Below are 21,345 nucleotides of genomic sequence, written 5' to 3' on the forward strand. Positions count from 1 at the left end.
AGCAAGGGCGGGTAAGAGAGGTGAGCTAAAATGGAGGGGCGGAGGTACGCAGGTCGTTGAAGAAGCGACAGTGCAAAAAACGGGATTAAGAAAAGAAAAAAAAAAAAGTCATGAATGTGGAATATTTCACCAAAAATAAACAATTTGTTCATTTCTCATTGATCTGTATATTCATCTTTCGATCGATTCAGATGAGCGTCTTTCCTGCATCGAAAATTCTATCGCAGGGATAGGCAAGCTGAATGCTGCAAGGGGGCCACACGCGATTTCATCAGTGCGACTGACACCGATAAAAGGATTTGAAGCAAACAATCGAACCACATAGTGAATTTTTATTTTTATTTATTTTCAGCGCAAAGGGCTCTCGTGCATAAATTGCCATTCAATGACTGTACAAAACTGCCGCGCAAGAAATCAACCGAAAATGCAAGAACTCATTTGGTGTATTTTTTCACAAAATATTAACTCACTCAAAATGTTGAGATTATTGAGGTGCTATGTTTGTCCTGCGTGTCATTCCAAATCCACAAAAAAAAAAATAAATGATTAGGCCAACTCACTATGTTGTATACAGCAGTATAAGACAGTGAAAGTGCCATCTACTGGTGATTGGTGATGTTACAACTTTTAGCTACAGTCGACCACTGCATATTAGCGGTTAAGCACCCGTGGATTTGCATATTGGCTTTTTTTTTTTTTTAATTTTATTTTATTTTTTTTTTTTTTTTTAATATTTGTTCAGGGCGGCAGAGTGTACGAAAAGTACAGATAGATGGGAACAGGAAAAAAAAATCCACGCTAGAAAACATCAACCTCAACTACAGTGGATAATATATTTGCTATGTATTGCCGTTAAATATATACGAGCTACTACAGCCATAAACGTCGGCTGTTGGACACTTTCTCATGCTTAGCAGGCACTTCAAATGCATCAGTTACGTTATTTACAAAATCGAAATAAAATGCTGCGCTGGTGTCTTAGGAAATTAAACAACAACAACAACCAAAAAAAAAAAAAAAAACACATTTATGTGACTTTTTCCTCAAGTTTTCCACTCGTTACCATTTTGGTGCCTTCCAAACCCAATGACAGCATTTTAAAAATTGCGGCGTTTCACGACATGAGCTAACACTCGTTCCGACAATTAGAGGGAAATTGCGCCAGTTAGTCAAAGTGCATCGGAGGAGGAGGAGAAGGAGATCACACGGAAACATTGGCGGTGGAGCCAAACCCGAACGTTCTGGTCGCCAAGCGGGACCGCGGGAATGACTTCACACGCTCCGTTTGTGCAGTGTTAGCCGCATGTGCCGTGCGTAGAAAGCTTTTTAGGCTAAGCAAGCCGCATCCTCTTCCTCCGCAGCAGGACTCGGAAAAAGTTGCCGCACAAGGGACACGTTTGATCTTCATGCCAAAAAAAGTGAATACATGCAACAATGAGTTAATAAAGTACAATTTAAAAAGTTGTTAAAAGTAATGTTTTATCATCTGCCAGAAAAAAATAAATCATTTAAGAAAATGCATTTCCAAAAAATGCTTTATTGTATCTTCTCACTTGATCCTTTTCAATAAATCAATTTATTTAATCAATAAACCAGTTGTTTACCAAAATATTAAAAATGAAAAGAAAATTGTAAACATTCACATGAACGCAATTTTTAATATGTTAGTTAGCCAAATTAATTCACCAGTTATTTAACAGGACTGACCAACTTTGAGAAACAACAACGACAAATAACAGAGGAATATCGAGAATTAAAACGCTCGGTGGGCCTGATCACCTTTCCGCAATTGGCTCACCCCCGCTCCACGATGCACCTTTTCCAACATTCTGCTTTCTATTCGGTGGCCTCCATTTTGGAAAACACAACGGGCGTAAAAGTTCCGCCATACTACACACTGCCCAAATTGTTTTCCGTAGGCCCATTATCCATCATGCGGAATGAGCCCACTAATTGGGATTATGGGTGCAAAAAAAAAAAAAAAAAAGTGATAGTGTTACAAGTGGGCCTCTCGCTTCAAATGTGCGGAATTGCACGCACAAGTGTAAATGTGTGAAGATTACACTGTGTGGGAAACGGCCTCACACACACACACACCTCATTCCTGACTGGGCTCATCACTTATATGATATTATATTATATTATACATATAATATTTAGTAAAATATTTTATTTTACATTATATGATATCATATTATATTTTATTTTATTTTATCATATTATATTATATATTAGCCTTATAGGTGATGATGCACACATGGATCCTTGACTTTGTGACATTGAGAGGATACCTGTGCGATGCGGAAACAACTCTTTCTGAAGGGGGTACACACACGCCCACACACACATTTTTCGCACAGGGGACCCATGTGGCCCCTCTCACTGGTGCAAAGCCCCATATGCTTCACAGACTCCTGTAGTTATTGTTGTTGTTTGGCTCATTTGACATGTGGACCCATGACAGTGTCCAGGACCCCTTCTGAGCCATGCGTGTGTGTGTGCGTGTGCGTGTGTGTGTGTGTGTGTTCAGTCGCATTGTTTAGCCAAGATGGGGGAGATGTTGACTTTTGCATAATGAACGTCAAATGTTGTTGATTAGTGTGACATTCAACTTGAACATACGGATATAATGGGGCATCGATGCCAAAGTAACACATTACAAATTAACGTTAACAACTTTCTTTTTAACATTTGTAATTACAAGTAAATTAATCCAAATCATTGATTGAACTGGATCCAATATCAGTGTAGTCAATTTTTACTCTTAACCCAAATCCCACCTGGGGCCGGCTATTTCTGCAAATGGAGCCGCCGTACGGCCTTGGGAAAAACCCCCAACAAGCCTCCATCTTGCTCTCTCTCTCTCTCAAAATGGCTCCATAAATCACTGGGCTAGATGTAATCTGCGGTGTCCAGAATGCAAGGGGCGAGGCCGGCCAGCATAATGCGAGCGGTCCTCCATTGTCATTCAGCCGCATGCAGCAGTAGCAGCCTGAGCCTGATAAGAGTGCGCCGAGAGAGGGCCATAAATCACGTGCTGTGCCAACGCTTACTCCAGTCATCTCAGCGTGGGATTGGGGGGTGCACACACACACACGCACACACGCACACACACAGTGTATGGTCATGAGCACGCACGCCTACAAGTGCACACACATGAAAGCATGAGCAAAAGATAGCGCTTGAGTCTGGATTTCAAGTCGCCTGCGACCTTCACCAAACACTGCACTGCGTCCATTCATTTTAATGACTCAACAGACGCAATCGTTGAGATTCAGAATTTGCATCCATCAAAAGTTGTATTTTGTATATATTTGACGATGAAAATGACAAATAAACCAGAGCATGTTAATGAGAATCGGTTGTTGCGCTGTTCTTACTTGTCGTGCATATAAGATGCATAAACGCGCAGGCTATGAATAAAAAAAATATATATAAATGAAAAGGAAGTTTGGCTTTGCATGAAATATAATACTAAATTATTCTCCTAAAATTATAGTACCATAAGTATATTGTACATCAACTGTTTTTGTAACTATTTTCGTAAATAATATAGTTGAGTTTTATGTCTCGATTCAAAAATTACAATTGCAAGTTAAAACAGTTTCCATCGTTTTTTTTATTCTTGATATCCATGTCTCACTGTCAAATATTTAATATTATACATTTATTGAATTATATATATATATATATATAGAGAGAGAGAGAGAGAGGGAGAGAGAGGGAGAGAGAGAGAGAGAGAGATTTAATGGGGAAATTGTCTTAACATTAAATAATATGCAGATTTCTTATTTATTTTCAAATTGATATTTTGATGTGACATGTTTATTCTGATTATCATTATTATTAAATAGCCTTTTTTCATATACTTTATAGTACTGTCCTGAACTAGTACCGTCTCTCTCTCTCTCTCATCGCCAAACAGACAACCTATAATGATGTGTTTTGCGTGTGCGTGCGTATTTGCCCGGTGGTCACGTCGAGTGTCAGCTCTCACTCTCAAGCGTCCATTCAGTCTGGCCCTCCTGGCCTTATTCATATGCTAAAGGCCTAACCGCACCAGTGCAGCCCCTTTGGCCGGGCCTACTGTGAGCTCTGTGTTAACATGTGTAATCCCCCATTAACGTCCGGATGAGACAACGTGTCCCGCATCCACGCCCACTCGTGCCTCCCCTGGGATTAGCCCAGGGGTGGGCTGCTGGGTAGTAATTTTCAACCCCCACCCGCACCCTTCTCCATATCCCCGGAGTTTGACTTTGGGATCAGTGAGGCTAAGTGTGTTTGCCTGGAGGATTTCACTGATTAGGTGCTATGAGAGGCTGTTTACCAGATTTGCTTTCATTGGGAGCCAAAAAGGCTTGTTTGGATTTGCACATTGAAAAAAAACAAACAAACAAAAAAAACCAGCTTGACAACTTCCGCGTTATATTAAGCAGCACACTCATTTTCTTGCTAAATTATGACATAATGAAACACAGGCGGTAAATAATGTGGCGTCACCAATTGGAAGAACTTTTGGAGTCAGTCAGGATTTTCCAAAGCGAAAAACCCTGCCAAAACACTTGGATGGTCACTGTCGAGGTTTTGATGTCAGAAGTGGAACGATTAGAAAGTGAGGCTATCTGTGACGCTTTTATGACACGGGATAGGTATATTGGTATACTTAGTTCACCCCGATAAAACCGGTTCGAATCATGATCCAGAGTACTACTCATAAGAGTTCTGTGAATTAAATAGTGTCAGAAATGGGATATAGTGGCATCAGAAATCTGTGCAACCCCAAGTTAAGTGTGTCCAACATTTTATTTGCTATTCAAATATATATTTCCAAATTATTTTTTTCTGTCTTGACTAAAATATTTGGTAAAATAAACTGCAACAGGAAGTCAAACAATCTTATAAGCCAGAAAATGTGATACTGAACATTTCAGAGTTTCTCTCCTAGTTTTGCCAGGATGTGGAAGAGACCAACTTGAAATATGTTTTACATTTCCTCAAGCCTCCAAGAGTTTCCTCTCCAGCGAGAATGCCGTTGGCCGCATCCGAGCAACATGCCTTCTCCCTCAGCGTTGGCAAAGCCGGATCATCATGACATCAGTGAATCCCTCGCATGTTGCCGTGGTTCCGTCACGTCTGCAGGGTGGGTGAGGGGGCCCGTTGTGACTTTTTTTTTTTTTTTTTAAACCCCCACTCAGACACTTTGCTGGCTCGCACATTTTGTACTCGGGAGGATCTTTAAATGCAACACTAGTGCGAGAGATGTTTGTCGAGCTGCTTTAGGAAAACTAGGAAAATAAACATCTCGTCTAACAACCTTAACACCACACCAAAAAAAAAAAATCCTGTCAAGCCCAGCCAGCATTTCACCCTCCTCCTGATAATTTGTGCCCGAGCCGTTTTGGTGTTTGCACCTTGAACACGGTGGTAGAGACTTGCATTCAGATCCTTTGTTCCCAGCGAGCCTCCAACGTAACTTTAGAATGATCTAATTGCAGGGAACTATGCAAGAAGTCCTTTAACTCATTTAATCCCAGGCATTTTCACGAGAGGAAACCCTCTCAATCCCAGCGTTTTTCTGGATTTTGACTGATTTTGCGAGGCCAACAGAATATTGTGTTCTAATGCTATAAAAACACGGAGCTATGACGCCAAAAAAAAAAAAATACGTATAAATACGTCTTTGGGAGGCGGGGACTGCCTTTTTGAAAAGGTATATGTAGGGTTTATGTGAAAGTAGATTTTATTTTTTTTTTTTGCTATTTGCAATACAAGTGTAGCAGATAATCAGCACAGCGTTGGGGTCCTCAGTTGAGGGGTCCTAATGAGTGCAACCAATGCAAAAACTAAGTAAAAATCTCCATGAAAACAATTCCTTTCCTTGACGCTATTGTATATTTGAAGCCACCTGTTGCCGAGCAGAATTTGCAAGGACATAACCATTTGTGCAAAAAAATGCAACAAATCAAATACGTTCTAATTCAAAAATGAGAAACATGACATCTGTTATGTTGCCATCACTGTTCCGTAAATCCAAACAAACCAACAGATGCAATTTGTTGGGCACAAAGGGATGTGCCCCACGAATACTGCCTGTTTTATTGTTCAACGCATCGCATGTCGTGACGGTTATGTATGTTGACGGCGCGGACCGCGCTGCCTTTGACTTCTCATTTCCTTCACACCCCCTCGCGCTTTTCATTTTGATGCATAGCGTGTGGTGCTCGCGTCCAATAACAAACCTGGCGAGGGGCAGGGCGGCACCCCGGCACTATTAATACCCCACAACGCATCTGTCTTCTCGAGGCCTCCATCCTCTCACCTTTTCGCTCATGTGGACACACGCGGCTCTTTGGCAGAGATCACTTGGGCCGATGCCAGCGGACGTACGGAGTAAATTGACAAAAACGTCCGAATGCTTGTTAAAAGGAGGGCAGCTGGGTGCCTCGAAATTAACAAGGAAGTTTATTTGGTCAGTGGGATGACCAATTTACACACACGCTTCACTATGACGCTGGAAAAACAATGGCGTCAAAGCCTGTAAGCAATGAAAATTATTAATACAAAAAAAAAACTGAATATATGACGTGTTTTAGCAAAATAAATAAATAAATAAATAAACAAATGTAATTAATTAAAGCATTTGAATCCTTATTGTCTTATAAATAACAAACAACAATAAACTTTCAAGAGTCGTAACTTTAACAAGAATGTGGGCTGAAAATAAATAAATAAATAAATAAATTGCAAACATTCCGCATTTATGACGACAAACATTTTGGACAACTGTCTGCTTCGTTAGCATCAGGCTGCCTTTTAATTGATCTTCATTTCCCTCCATTACGATCATAATTAAACACCAGAAAGCTGTCGGAGCGAGCGGCCATCTGTCGGCGTGGATAACGGGCAAGTGGGCACGGCGAGCGGGCACACGCTTTGGCGCATCTTTGCCAACCGCACCTCCAAATGGCCCATATGGGAATGTGTTTGCTGTAAATTCCTCACTGTTTTGTGTCAACGGAAATATTTTTCAACACTGCGACATTCCACAGATCTGCGGACAAATGTGTCCCAAAATATATTTGTCACTCCATCAATTCACATTTGTGGACTACGTGTCAGTATATAGTCTCTGGATATTTTATTATGTTCAAGGAACAAGGAATGCAACCCCCCCTCCTTCCAATAAAAAAAAAAAAATGACTGATTAGCAACAAAAGTTGTGAACAAAATTGGGGTGCTAGACCAAAAAGTCAAACGCAAGATAACTTTTATTTCCAGTTCATCACCAAACTAGCTTGTTTCTGTTCAGCCATGCTGTTAATGCAAGCAGTGCACATCAGCAAACATGTACACTGAACAATTGAAGCCACTGAAAAAAAAAAATTTGCAAATTTTCCAGACAATAAGCCGCTACTTTTTTTCCCCGTAGATTCTTAGAAACCATGCGGCTAATTCAACGGTGCGGCTTTTCTGTGGATTTTTCTTTCACCTGTCGGGGGCGCTCTATAGTTAAAAAAAAAATACACTAAATAAATCTTTTTTTTTTTTTTTTTTTCTTGAGTCTGTTCTGTTTTAATTAGCAAAGTTGTAACTTTATGTGCATGCACAGTCCAAAATCGTTCTGAACATGCAGTAAACAACTCATTTATTTCAAAATAGAAAACTACGGCTGATAGTCTGGTGTGGCTTGTATATCTTATTATATTTTTTTTTCTCCAAAAAGCGTTGCCGCGGCTTATATACGGGTGCGCCTTATAGTCCGTAAAATACGGTAACTAAATAAAACAATGATTTCCAATACAATGGAATATTCCAACAGTCAACAATGAAACCCAAAAGAAATCCTGTTTCGGCTCTCGTTAGACATTCTCATTCGGCAGCACAACTCAGAGCAGAAAATGGCTGTGTTGCACGTCCGAGACGTCAATAGTCATCGGGTGGGAAAACAGCGCAAGAAGCTCACAAAATGTTGGACTATATGTTGATTTTCGTCTGATTATGTCGTGGTGGGAGATTTATTCTCATAGTGGTTTTTTTTGGGGGGGGGAATCGTGTCAGCTGAAAAGGAGTTATGAACTTAATCAATGGGGCCCTGCTCGCCTCTCGCATTGAGCCTTTTATGCTTGTCCGAGGTCGCCGGGTTTTATTGACCCGATAACCCGGCATGGAAATAGCGGTGTGTATTTGACTCGGGTTAAATATGAAGGTACTCGATAACCCCGCGCCGGTTAAACGCGTCGTAAATGAGAGGCGGCGTGAAATTAATCTCTCCCGGAAGCATTCAACGCCACTGGTTGACGGAGCCGAGATGGGCTCGAGTGTGATGGATGAGTTGTGAATCGCAATCAGCAGCAGACGCATGCGTGCATTCCTGACCTCCGCCAGGGAAAGCAGGCCGTGTTGCTTCACCTGCAGATCTGTGGCTGCCGTCACCGAGCACCCACTTCGTCTGCCGGGCTTTCGCTGCCTTTTGCATACGACAAATGAATTGATGAGTTAAAGAGACTTTTCCACGATGAAGTGAGAAAACCCGACAAGACAATTCTGTCATTGCGCGGGCCAAAAATGTCATCTCAAAGTCTTCTTTTTTGAAAGCACTAACAAACCGCACCATCCATCAATTTTACAAAGCGCTTGTTTTTGGTCTATTCGAGCTGAATTCCGTCTAGAGAGGTGGAATACAGTCTACGGCAGGTGTTGGGCAAACTACGGCCCGGGGGCCACATGTGGCCCGTTAAACGTTTTAATCCGTCCCGCCGAACTTGAAAAAAAATTTTTTTTGTTTTATTTTCTAAATACTGTGGCGTGTCAAAGACATATATTTTGTTGTAATGCTTTTGTTCACTTTCATTTAAAATTAAATGTATTTTTTTTTTCTCCAATGAGGTGAGGTTACCAAAACACTTCATCCATCTGCTCCTTCTGTCAAATTAGAGAACCCATTGTGGCCCGTCAATCAAAATGTTTGCCCAGCCCTGATCTACGGAATCCTGGTCACCAGCCAATTGCAGGACAATTACCTTATTTTCCGGACAATTACCATATTTTCCGGATTTTGAACCATGCCGCTAATATAGCAGTGCGGCTTTTCTGTGGATTTTTCTTTCACTGGTAGGGGCACTCTATAGTTCAGAAAATACGCTAAATATATCTTGATTTTTTTTTTTCTCTTGGGTCTGTTCTCTTTTAATTGAAATCAACTTTTACAAAATAATGATTTGATGTGGTTTGATTTTTGCATCCCAAAAGCCAAAGTTAGAAATAACCAAATTAGACAAAAATCAACTGCCTTTGGAGTTTTAATACATTTGCATCAACACAGCTAAAATGGAAGTGAGGACAAAAAATGGCCAGACATTGAAATGATGGAAAAAATGCCACATGAACAAACGACGGCTGGAGTGAATCCAGCCTGGTACTCTGCCGTCACCAGCGTGGCCCTGCAGCATGAGCACATGTGGCTTTACCTTACATCATGACTTCCATTAAGTCATTAAGGGCCTGGCCCGACCTGAGCGAGGGCCTGTTAGTTAGTCACATTAAAGAGTTAATACTTTCTGTCTCCCCAAGCCCACCGACTGACAAGACGCTCCGTGCCGCGTAATTAGGAAAATTGCTCTTGTAGTAATGGCCTCATTTCTTCCATCTCGCCGCGACCAGAGCAAACTGCAAGAAGATGTCCTCCATTATCATCCAGCGCCAAGGCCGGACCGGGCAAACTTTTGTACTTGATAAAACGGATGGAAGGGCCTTCTCATTTGTAGGCAAGAAAAAAAGATATATTTGAAAATAATAAAAGAGCGCTTTATATAAATTGATATTTCATGTACTATAAATATTTGTATTTACGTTTTCCTCAGCTTGGAATGGCAATAAACACCTTGAAGCCTCTTTTTCCAAGAATGACTCAATATCTGCGATAAGTATGTTAAGTTTACTACATTATATAGAGCATGTAATTTTAAATTTTTGCTCCTGTCCAATTAAAAAATCAACCAAATGACAGCTTATAAATCAAAACACTCGCAAGTATGGTTACTTGTATGTTAATTGTTTATTTTTACTATTCTCCACTGACTCCATTATTTACAATGAACTATTTACCATTTATAATTAACCCATTTTGGACAGAAAAAAAAATATGAATCAATGCAAAAAAAAAAACATAATGTGGCTTGTGATATTGTTCGGCGGACCGGATTAAAGAACGGGCCGCATGTAACCTGCGGGTTAAACTTTGCCTACCCCGGCACTACAGCCTTCTTCTAAGAGGCCTAATGAGTGACATCATGGCCTGTTACCCTCGCAGATCTTTACCATATTTGAGGAGTCCTTTGATGCAGCAGCTATCATTTGAAACTTTTCGGGGGGGGGGTGTTAATGCGCTATGTGAGGGGAAGGGAAAGATGGGGGTGAGGGGAACAATTTGGGAAGAATGAAGGATGGTGAGACCATTGGGGCGCTGAGCTTTCATCTTGTCCCAGTCCGCCATCCCTTCATCTACCACACTGGCCCCCCTCCACTTCTCTCGCCAAATTCAATTGAAAGCAGATGGAGCCGGGGCCTGGACTGTGCGTTGTGTCAGCTTGTCACGGCACATTAGCCATCATTGGGCATTCAAACGGCATGGAACCAAGAGACAAAGTTGCGTAGCATTAAGATGGCACAGATGGCACAGGTAGGTGACATGAACACTAAGCGACATCAGGGAGACTTGGAATGGTGCTGAGGCTTCATCAATGATAATGCACCACGCACTACGAGGAATCTGAATACAAACCCAATCATCACGAAATTAACATTTGCACGTGGCAGAAAACAACATACCGGTACGAACCTTCCTACTCTGTTCTTTGTCAAACTGCTTGGACAAGTAATGTGGTGTGAGTCAGCGACGTACAAAAGGAAGGAAACATTTTTGATTTAATCGAAGATTCTCTGTAAAACCCCAAAATATCCAGTAATTTTCATTTAATTTCCATCTGAACAGGGGTGATTAAAAAAAAAAAATGACAAAGCGGAGCATATCCAGGAAAACTCAGAGGACCCAAGGTTGCGCCAAGGGGTATGCCGAGGAAAAACTGTAGTAGTAGTAGTAGGGGGAGGAGTCTATTTTCACCCAAAGATTTTGTCATGAATAAATATCCCGTGAAAATTAAGATATGAGTCACTTCACTTACTATGAGCTATGAGACCGTATGATACAAAATCATGCGATACAATCCGCTCCATATACGAACGTATACAATTTATTTAAATTACGATTACGATTCAGTCCAATTACTTTATGCCGTCACTCCAATGGCCATTATGCGATTCATACCAATAATGATACAATACCGTTCAGTTCCATTATGATGCAAAATGATTCCTTTCATTGATTTTTTATTTATTTAATGATAACATTTTTAATTCATTCAATTGATATATTTAATTAAATTATTTGTTATATCGCTCTGGAGAGGGGCCCTCTCCAATCTCACTGTATACCGATACAATTACGATGTTATACAAAGAAGTCAATTCATTCTATTTAATGACAAAATAGCAATCACTTCAAATATGACGCGATACAATCCAATTTTCACGAGAATTACCGTACGGTACGATTCGTTCCAATATTGACGTTCCAAATATAATGAGATGTGATCAAACATAATACAATTCATTCCACTGACAATCAGGAGATAGCGGTGTGTTTAGCTCCAGCCACAAGTAAAAAAATAAAATTTAAAATGCATTGTATGGACCTGAATTAAACGGTACTGTTAGGTGAAAAGTAGCCTTCCTGCAAACCATCTTTTCATCACTTAGTTTGCCTTCCCTGGCAACTCAAATGCTTCACATAATATTATCCATAAACATGAACAACCTAACACATCCTCGCATTCGTCTTCCTGACCATCAACGCCCCACTTAACCTCTTTCGGGGTGGGAGACGGAGATCCAGGTCTGCCTGGTAGCAGCGATATGGTCTCATTGCAGGTGTCATTAGCCCAGCTCATAATTGACAGAAACATTAACATGTCATTAACACATAAGCTTAGACTTATATTTGAACCTTTTAATGAGGCCATCAGTCAACATTAATAGATTTGTTATCGTGTAATGTGTCAGGTGTCTTTGCCTGTCCCCGCAGGTCATCGGAAGAGAATTCAAGGCAGTGGGGGGGGGCGAATGTAAGGAGAAAGCGGACATACAGACGCTCATTAGTTTAGCATTCATGCAAATAGAAACTTTTGTCCTTGCCTTAAGGTGGACTGCTCAAGAAGACTTTTGGATTTGGGAAATTTGAGGCTGGTATTCGGGCTACAGCTGGGGAAGTCCGGTGTAGATTAGTAATGGAGACTATCACGACAAGTAATAATCAACTTTTCTAAATATGCAAAGGTACAAATAAATTTCTTTTCATAATACTGCGGCGAATAAAGATGATTCAAAAATGTTTGCTTCCACTTTTTGCTTATAGTGTCAAGGTCCGATTTCTGTTGTTTCGGTTCTGGATGTGGTGATGGAATTCAGCTGCTACTCACAAGACGAGCGGATTGATTCTCGTGGGAAACACTCCAAAACCAAAAAGGAAACCTTCAGCTTTGCATTATCACGTTTAACAGAAAGCCTTGATATCAGTTTTTAAAAATATACTTTGAATAAACAATGTATCATTTCATATTTTACTGTTTTGAGTAAGAAAGTAAGTAAGTAAAAAAAAATGCTTCTTTTTATTTTTCTGCATGTGATATATTTGGACCCACCCAACACCCGTTCTGTGTTGGTACCTTTCACACAGAACAGTGAGGTGGAAAAGGACATGACCCTTTCCACGTGGGTATTTTGCACTCAGAACAACAACATGAAGAATAAAACGTAACCTTTTTGGAGTAAATAGTAAATAAGATTTTCCAGCGATCCGCTCATTTTGTTCAACAACTATTCAGCTACTTCAAACTCCACCAGCAACACCCCCTAGCACCCGTCTCACCAGTGCTGCATACTGATCCCTCAGAGCTGGAGCCTTTCCTTGTTTACATCAGGCCACAATTAATCTCCCGGAATGCCTCCTCGCATAGGCCGCGACGGCTGATTGATGGCGGCCGGCTCGGGCCTGGCGCGTCCGAGTTGCTCAGGAACTCGGGTTTCAGGATACGCAAGCGGGTCAGAGCTTTCAGAAGCGACCAATTGCGGCTGGCGAGTGCGCCGAGGCGTCTCTGATGTGAAAAGCAGGTATCCCTCCAAGCCACATGTCCCCCCCCCCCCCACTCACAGTCTCTAACATTTCCACCCGAGTTCTGCTGCCTGCCTGCCCGCCCCTTGGGTTGATGGATGATATTTTTCAGCTCAGAAGCACGTTGTTTTCTTTAGCACAGCAGGCTATTCTGTTTGCAGAGGCCTGGCCCGTGAAATATGGAGAAGATCCATCAGTGGCCTCCGTTAAAGCCTCCCAGATTGATAGCTGCGAACGTCTGATCCCGCAAGTCCGACACACTGAGGAGAGAACCGAGCGACATAAATCTGCTTCAGTGCTAATACATGATGAAATTCAGCATGTCATCCAAAATTCCAAGGTGGCTTTGTGACTGTTAGTATTAGGCGAGCAAGGAAAAGGAGTGCTGCAGCAAAGTGGAGACTGCGGATGCCAATAGCACATGTTCCTCGTTTTCATTTCTACTTCAGTATCCGCAAATGTTACAATGAGGCTCTACTTTTAAATGGTGACTTGAGATCAAGGAAGGGAAGGGAGTGCTGCAGAAAAGTGGAGCCTGTGGACAAAACGGTAACTTAAGCTAACCTCAGCATATGTATTCTTTGTTTCGTCTTTTCCGTAAATGTTACAATGACATTGGAATTCTGTTAGAGAGGAGACCAAGAAGATACCGTGCAGCAAAGTGCAGATTGTTGGATACAGCAATAACATGGTCTTGTGATCATTTTTGACTAATCATCTTCAAATAGTACAATGACATGCAATGGTTTATCCATATGGAGACTAAGGGCAGCAAGAAAAGGGAGCATCAGCACAAAGCGGAGACTTTGGATAGTAACGTTAACGTGTGGGTTAATCGTCATTTCTACTCGACTATGCTCGTGTTACAAAACACTGCAACGGAGACTATGGGCAGCAAAGAAAGCTAACGCAACAATAAAGAGGAGACACTGGGCACTAACATTAGCATCTTCGTCATTTCTACTCATGTATTTGCTGAAATGACCCTCCAGTTTTATATTCGAGAGGAGACTATGGGCAGCAAGAATAGGAAAGACTACAGCAAGTGGAGACTGTGGACTCAACGGTGAAGACGGAGTATTGTGTAGTTGCATTAACATGCTGCCACACAAAAGGCAGCTGAACTTGTGACCCTCTCTGGGGTCCTGGGGTGTGAGGCCCAGCGGCAGGAGGGTCCTCAGTGTGTTCTGCTATCACTGAGCTGATCCACTCCGTGCAACCTCCCCCCCCTTCCCCCTCCCTCCTTCCAACTCCCACACATGGAGCAGCACACGGTGTACCTACCACATGAGCTGATGTCGACTTGTCTTTCACTCCCACTGCTTCACCCTGCAAATGGGAGGATAACCAAATATTACAACATCTTACTAGCAACATGATGAAGAACTAGAAAAAAAAAATTCACGTCACAATACACAGCAGTGGGAAACGATCGTGCGTTGTATATATAACACGATATCGACAGTATCACTGTACCGTGACATGACGCGATTGTACAAAAAAATGCTAAGAAGAAATATTAATAGCAACTTGGTAATATCATGACAGTATCACAATACGGCAACTCACAACATGATATCATCATATTATTGACGGTATCAAGATACAGGAGGGTATGACCATCACGGAATTTTGTGGTGGTAATAAGCGCATGATATCAACATTATCACGATACAGAGATTGCGTGAAAATGTCTTGACGAAAGTTTATTACGATATTTTCGCAGTATTGACATTCTTGATGGGACTCACAACTGTATGATGATACCATGACACGGCGATTGCAAAACACGTCACGACAACGCAGACTTGCCTTGAGATATATATTATATATTACACAATGTATCTAATATCATAATATTGAGAGTGTCGCAAAAAAACATCAACAGCAACAATGCGAAAATGGTTTTTAATACTTTGATAAGCGATAGAATCATAACAACATGGTAATATCACGATACGGACGATACCACAATATATAGAATATACGATAATATATGTCGATATCGTCCTAAACCAGGTAGGCCTGCTCAATTGAAAGAAAACCATAAATTAATACAAGTGAATTGAGCGCATTGAACACTGAGTATTAATATCAGTGCATCATTTTTGATACCGCTCCATATAACATGTCTGACAATGCGAGTTTAGCAAATGTACGCGCCACCATTAAAGGCACGTCATCAATCATGCGCAGGAGTGTACATTTGCTGCAAATGAGGCCCAATGAAGTCATAAAGGTAATATTGTCATCAAACATCAATTAATAGAGCAGGATGGAACTTGCACCGTTGAAATAATTCACGTGAGGGACACTTATGGGCGTTCATACGTTATGATGAGAGATATGACGTGTGTGTATGAAGACGTTTCAGAATTATTAGCGTGCACGTTTGAGTGGAAGCGACATTTATCAAACGCAGGCCTTGAAGGCGGCGGCAGGGCAGCAAAATATAGAGACGCTTATATTAATTACGTCTTAAAACTTTTTGTCTTTTTTTTTTTTTATGTATTTTTAAAGAGTCATGAATTGTTTTTCGGGTCAATTCAATCATGCCATAAAAAAAACACACAAGTCACTTTTATATTTCTTATGCAGAAAAATGAACAATTCTATTGGTAAACAATCTTTTCAATTAATTATTAATTCACCACTTTTAATGTAATGACGTCACAAGCGCCATCTATATTAAAGTGCCATATTAAATTATATTATTAAATATCAGTAATAAATACTGCTAATATTCATACCACTGGCCTGATAAAAATACAATACATATAATAGTTGGAATGATCAGTATTACCACTATTATATTCAGTTAATTCATTTTAAATATCAAATAGACTATTTAACTTGTTTCATAGCACCTCAGGGTGATGTTATTAAAAATCCTATTTTTACTCATTTTGAATTATTACTTAGAAAAAACATATTAGGTGCTAGTACTTTTATAGTTATTATTTAATTGATTGTCTCCATTTTAATTTAGTAAAAAGGTATTTTAGATGCATTTCATTTTATTTTTTGTGTGTTTCTGTTTATCGTGTAGAAAAGTTTGTCGCATTAATTAATCCTTACTTTTTTTTTTAATCAATCTTATTAAACAACATCACAAATCATCATCTAGAATGTCACACGGCAGTTACGTTTGAGTGTCGACTGTGGGGATAATAATAATTAAAACGTGGATTAATTACCAGCACACACAATGATACAAGTTGAATAATTGGGGCATGATTGAAAGTTATAATAATTAGGATTGTGTAATTAATGGGACATTTCATGTGACCCTAATAGTTCACCGTGGTGAATAAAACGCACTTTTTAATCATTAGAGACGGAGAGATGTGACATTTGACAAATTATACACATCAACGTGCACTCACATTTTGCCCCCCCACCCCAGTTTATTGCTATGATATTTTTAGAATTTGACAAATGTCATCTATTTGGCTGCCTGAGGCTTTGTTTGTGTAAGAAATCAACTCAAAGAAGCTCAAAAATAAATTCGGATGTTTGCTTTCTGCATCATGCTGCAAAATTGTGTGTGTCAACACTAAAAAAAGCAAAAAAACAAAGCAGAAGAAGAAGAGGAAAGGGGAAGAAGGGGCAAAGAAATGAGAAGAAAGGGGGATGTTAGCCTGGAGAAATTGTCAGGGTTTCAGCACCCCCTGCTGGTTTTGGCTACTGGACTGACTGGGACCCTCATGTGGACCCCCTCCCACCACAAGCCAAAATTAACACCATCATGACATCAGCTTGTGCACATGATTCCATCATACTTATTTTTGCAAATGACTATTTGAACAATGATCGTTTAGCTAGGCAACATTAAAAAACAATATATGTATTTATATTCTATTCATCATATTTAGTTATTATTATATCTGTTATCGTTTGTTATATTAGTATATTAATTGGTGTATTACTACTGTAGTATTACTACTACGGCTTCTACCACTACTACTAACTTATAAATTAACCAATTATGTGGTTGTTTTGAGTGCTAAAATTATGATGATTGTTTTTCTTTATATTATGTAATTTTCTTTTACATTTTTTGAGAAAGAATACATTTATATACGTGTCTATAAATCTATTCTAATTTACATGAAAACATTTGAAAGAAATGATGAAAATTTGATTTTAAATTAAGAAAAATTATTTTATTTTATTATTATTTTCATATCAACTGTCATATACAAGTATGACACTACTAATAATATTAATAGTAAGACGAATAATCTAAAAATGTACTGATATTTTGTTGATTTGTTTTCCTTTTATGTGGACATTTTTAACTATTTAATAAAAATATAATGCATTCATTCAATGTATTATTTGATTTCATTTTTTATGGTCATCACTAATAAAAATAGAATCAAACATTTTTTTCTCAGATAGATTAGGACGAACAGACAGACAGACAGATAGAAAATAAAATTACTGAATTTATATTGGGGGGGGGGTCTTTTTACAGCCACTGGAAGCTGATTTGCATACAAAAGCGCTGCGCATCCACTCGTTGGCCTTAATGGCAACAGCCGCCAATTTAGCAAGACAGAGGTGTCCAATCAAAAGCGAGATGTCACCGACATGACTGACACACGGCCTTGACCTGGGCGCATGTGTGAGGAAAGGCCGACACCACCGGGAGGGTGGGGGCACACGGTGTCGCGTCGTTATCCCTGAAAGGACCGCTCTCTCTGGGTTATCAGCCTTCTGTCACGACCCCCCGCCGCCACCTCCAGCAAGCCTCCAGCATGAAGACTGTTGTGTTGTTTCATTATCGCAGTGCTTCACGTAGCAGCGCCATCATTATCCATCAGGCTTAATGAGACTATCCCGCCTGCCGTAAAGGTCAGGCAATTACTGCTGCAGCAGTTTTTCCGCCTCTGACATACGCAGCCAAGCGCATGCGCACGCACATATATCGACACTGTTTGATGACCTCTTTATTTACACAGTGACGGGTAACGTTAGAGACAAAGCCCTGACACAAGTCGCAAAAAAAAAAAAAAAGTAATGAGTAATTGATTTGTTATATTAATAATTTAAACTGTAAATATACAACAAACTACAATCTCAAAAATTTAAATATCAAATGAGTTTGATGTTTGATTCTGCACCTTGCCAAGTTTACCAACTCGCTTTCTCCATTGACAACACCACAAGATCCTCACTTGACTGCCGACCAACATTAGCCTCAAGTTAGCTTCCGACTGGACAACGTTTGTTTCGCAAATTAGCTTTAGCATTAGCTTCTAAAGTTACCTCCAATATTAGCTTATAATGTTATCTGAAGTGTTTGGGGCATGGGTCGGGGCCAGACAATTTTTATGAATAAGGCCGGAGAGTCGAGGCCGGAACGGTACAGAGATCGCGGCAGGAGGGCGGGGGACTGAATGGCAAGGGTCAAGTGCCCAGCTCTGCCACTAAGGTTGCTGATAAGGAAGTTGAATGTTAGCTCCCGGCGTTGCTACTAGTATTAGCTTCCAACGTTGCCTATAACTGGTGCGTTTGGAAATACACTACAATCGCGCAACGCTTCGGAGTTGAGGAAATGTGCCATTCGGTTAGTCAAGAGTTTACAAAATCAGAGGGGGCTCCAACTTGGGGGGATTGTGTGCCGCAGTACAGAATACCAGCGTTTTTCTGGATTTTGACAGATTTTGCGAGGCCAACAGAATAATGTGTTCTAATGCAATAAAAACACGGAGCTAGGACGCAAAAAAAAAAAGGCTAAAGACGTATAAATACGTCTTTGGGAGGCAAGGACTACATTTTTGAAAACATATATGTATGTCTTATGGATTGAATGAGTTAACGCTCAGTCCCTCCAAACACACACATTCAGAGGAGTGCACAAGCATCAAAGTGAATTTTCCCAAACTTGCCCACCATAAGCTTCTAATCTACCCATCTATTGTCTGCTTTAATTTCACCTCTAATGTTAGCTTATATTAGCTTCAACTTTGCCGCTAACAGTAAATTCCAATGTTATCGTTAGCTTCCAACATTGCCTCCAGCTTCAAAAGTTAGTCGCAACATACGCTTCTGAAATTAGCGTCCAACCTTAGCTTCTGAAGTTTTGTGAACGGCAACTACATGGTGTCTCACTGTATTTTTAAGATCAACAACGCGTTTGTGTCAAATACCTTTTTTTGTCGTTGTTGCGGAAATTAGGAGGCAGCAAATGGCACAGGTGGATCATGTGCAGTATATGACAAGCCTGTAATTGGATCAAGCTTCCACCACCTTTGAACTTTGACCTTGTGACATCGGCAGGAAGCTTGTGTGTCGGAAAGATGTCGAAAAAACATCAAAGAAAATGGTCAATCTGCTGACTGGAGGGGGAGGAGCTAAATTTACCATGATTTGTAGGCACGTTAAGGTGAGCATCTTGGTGGCATGGGATGCTTGCCTGCAATATGGGGGAGTAGACTCTGTGGCGCAACGGTAGTGCATCTGACTCCAGATCAGAAGGTTGCGTGTTCAAATCACGTCAGGGTCATTTAGTTTTGGCTGAAAAAAATGAAAAATAATGATCACATGTCGTCAACCATACTAAATTGTTAATGATTTGAATGAAATTGTGGAAGCAAACTTTCCGTGGGATGCACAACAGGTAATGCCACTCTGCTTAATGTCTAACGTAGTTCTACTGAAATACTTTTTCTTTTGGTACAATATTTTGAACGTTGTAATAATAATGATTAAAATTGGTTCTGAATTTATTGTCCGGCTTTACAATATATTGATTTAAAATAATTATTAAAACATTTCATAAGTACGTTTTGTAAATGGCAAATGAAAACTGAGTTTTTAGTGGTATTTTTCTTTCAAATGCATTATTTTAAATACTTTTAATGTTCTCATGATATATGATGGATAATATTTATAAATTGTTCTCTTTCAAATGCATTATTTTAAGTACTTTTAATGTTCTCATGATTTATAAATAATCTAAAATATTTATAAATTGTTTTCTTTCAAATGCACTGTCTGATGTTTTGTAAAATACCTTTCATGTGGAAGTAGAATGACAATTATTTAAAATTGGTACACACTTTTGCAAGATATAATTGAAAATTACTAAAAACCTTTGAGTACAATTTTTATGTTTGAATAATAATTAGAATTTGTATTCAAATGTTTGTAATATTTAGAAAGTATTTTTAACATTTACTAATATGTTAGTTTGAGCATCACAGCTCCTTAAAATCAATTAGCCTCTTATTCCCTGATCACGTCATGTCGGGTTGCTGGGCAGAATTTGTGTTATTTAAGGAAGGCGTCTATTTTTGAATAATGTGTACAATGGTTTGTTTAAGAATAAGCATGAAATAGAAGGAAAAATGCCCATAAATCTCCTCTTACCTATTATTATTTTAGCATACAATAACTGTTCTTCAAGTAGATGAGTTTAAAAAAAAAAAGAATTTTTTTTAAAAAAAGCTGAGGCAGCCGCAGGCGACGGCGGGACAGCTTTTTATGCGCTGGAGCCAGTGCAGTTACCCTGTTTTAACAGCGGGATTAATGGGGTGGCAAAAGTGGCCATAAATTGATAATATAACCATTGAACATACTTGGCGGGACAATTAAGATAACACGGCGGGAAATGGCGGCGTGCGCACTGTCATGCGTGCCCTCATCATCGGGCACAATCAAAAGGGGGACGGGCTGGAGGGTTTGTAAAAATAAAAATTTGCAAGGCGTAAAAGTTTAGGGGTTCACCGCCCTCCACTTCTGCGTAGCATTACTGCCATTGGTGAGCGGTCAGGACCAGCAGGGCCTTCGCTTTTTTTTTTTTTAGCCTATTTTCCATTATACATTGAAAAACTCACCGGTGGAATCGTGGCGCCAATGAACTATGTCGACGTGCGTTGAGGAATTTCATTTGGAAAAAAACTGTTGCGACGTATCTTAATGTATCAGTTGCTACGTAGTTGCTGGGGTCCTTTTCCGCTCTGTTCTTTTATTATGTCATATAGGCTAATATATTTATTCAGAATTGTCTTCATATATATCAATATTTTTATGAATATGCTACGGGCCAATAAAGGGAGCATCGCCCCGCCTCTTAACGAGCATATATGTGGCGGGGCTGCACACGTGAA

General features: G+C 39.9%; 1 long non-coding RNA gene and 1 other non-coding gene across 2 annotated transcripts in view; one reads left to right on the plus strand and one right to left on the minus strand.

Moving 5' to 3' along the window:
* Nucleotides 1-19,523, minus strand: part of LOC148330010 (uncharacterized) — a 30,064-nt gene extending 10,541 nt beyond the window's left edge. The window contains exons 1-2 of the long non-coding RNA XR_015845106.1: nucleotides 19,384-19,523; nucleotides 14,510-14,554 (exon numbers count right to left, since the gene is read on the minus strand). This is a non-coding gene — a long non-coding RNA (uncharacterized LOC148330010). The remainder of the gene's footprint in view (nucleotides 1-14,509; nucleotides 14,555-19,383) is intronic.
* A 144-nt stretch (nucleotides 19,524-19,667) lies between these two features.
* Nucleotides 19,668-19,739, plus strand: trnaw-cca (transfer RNA tryptophan (anticodon CCA)). Its single transcript has one exon. It is a non-coding gene; the product is annotated as a tRNA-Trp (tRNA).
* The last annotated feature ends 1,606 nt before the right edge of the window (nucleotides 19,740-21,345 follow it).

This window comes from Idiotropiscis lumnitzeri, chromosome 9 (assembly GCF_059441095.1).
Source record: "Idiotropiscis lumnitzeri isolate Australia: NSW breed Sydney's pygmy pipehorse chromosome 9, RoL_Ilum_1.0, whole genome shotgun sequence".
Lineage (NCBI taxonomy): Eukaryota > Metazoa > Chordata > Actinopteri > Syngnathiformes > Syngnathidae > Idiotropiscis > Idiotropiscis lumnitzeri.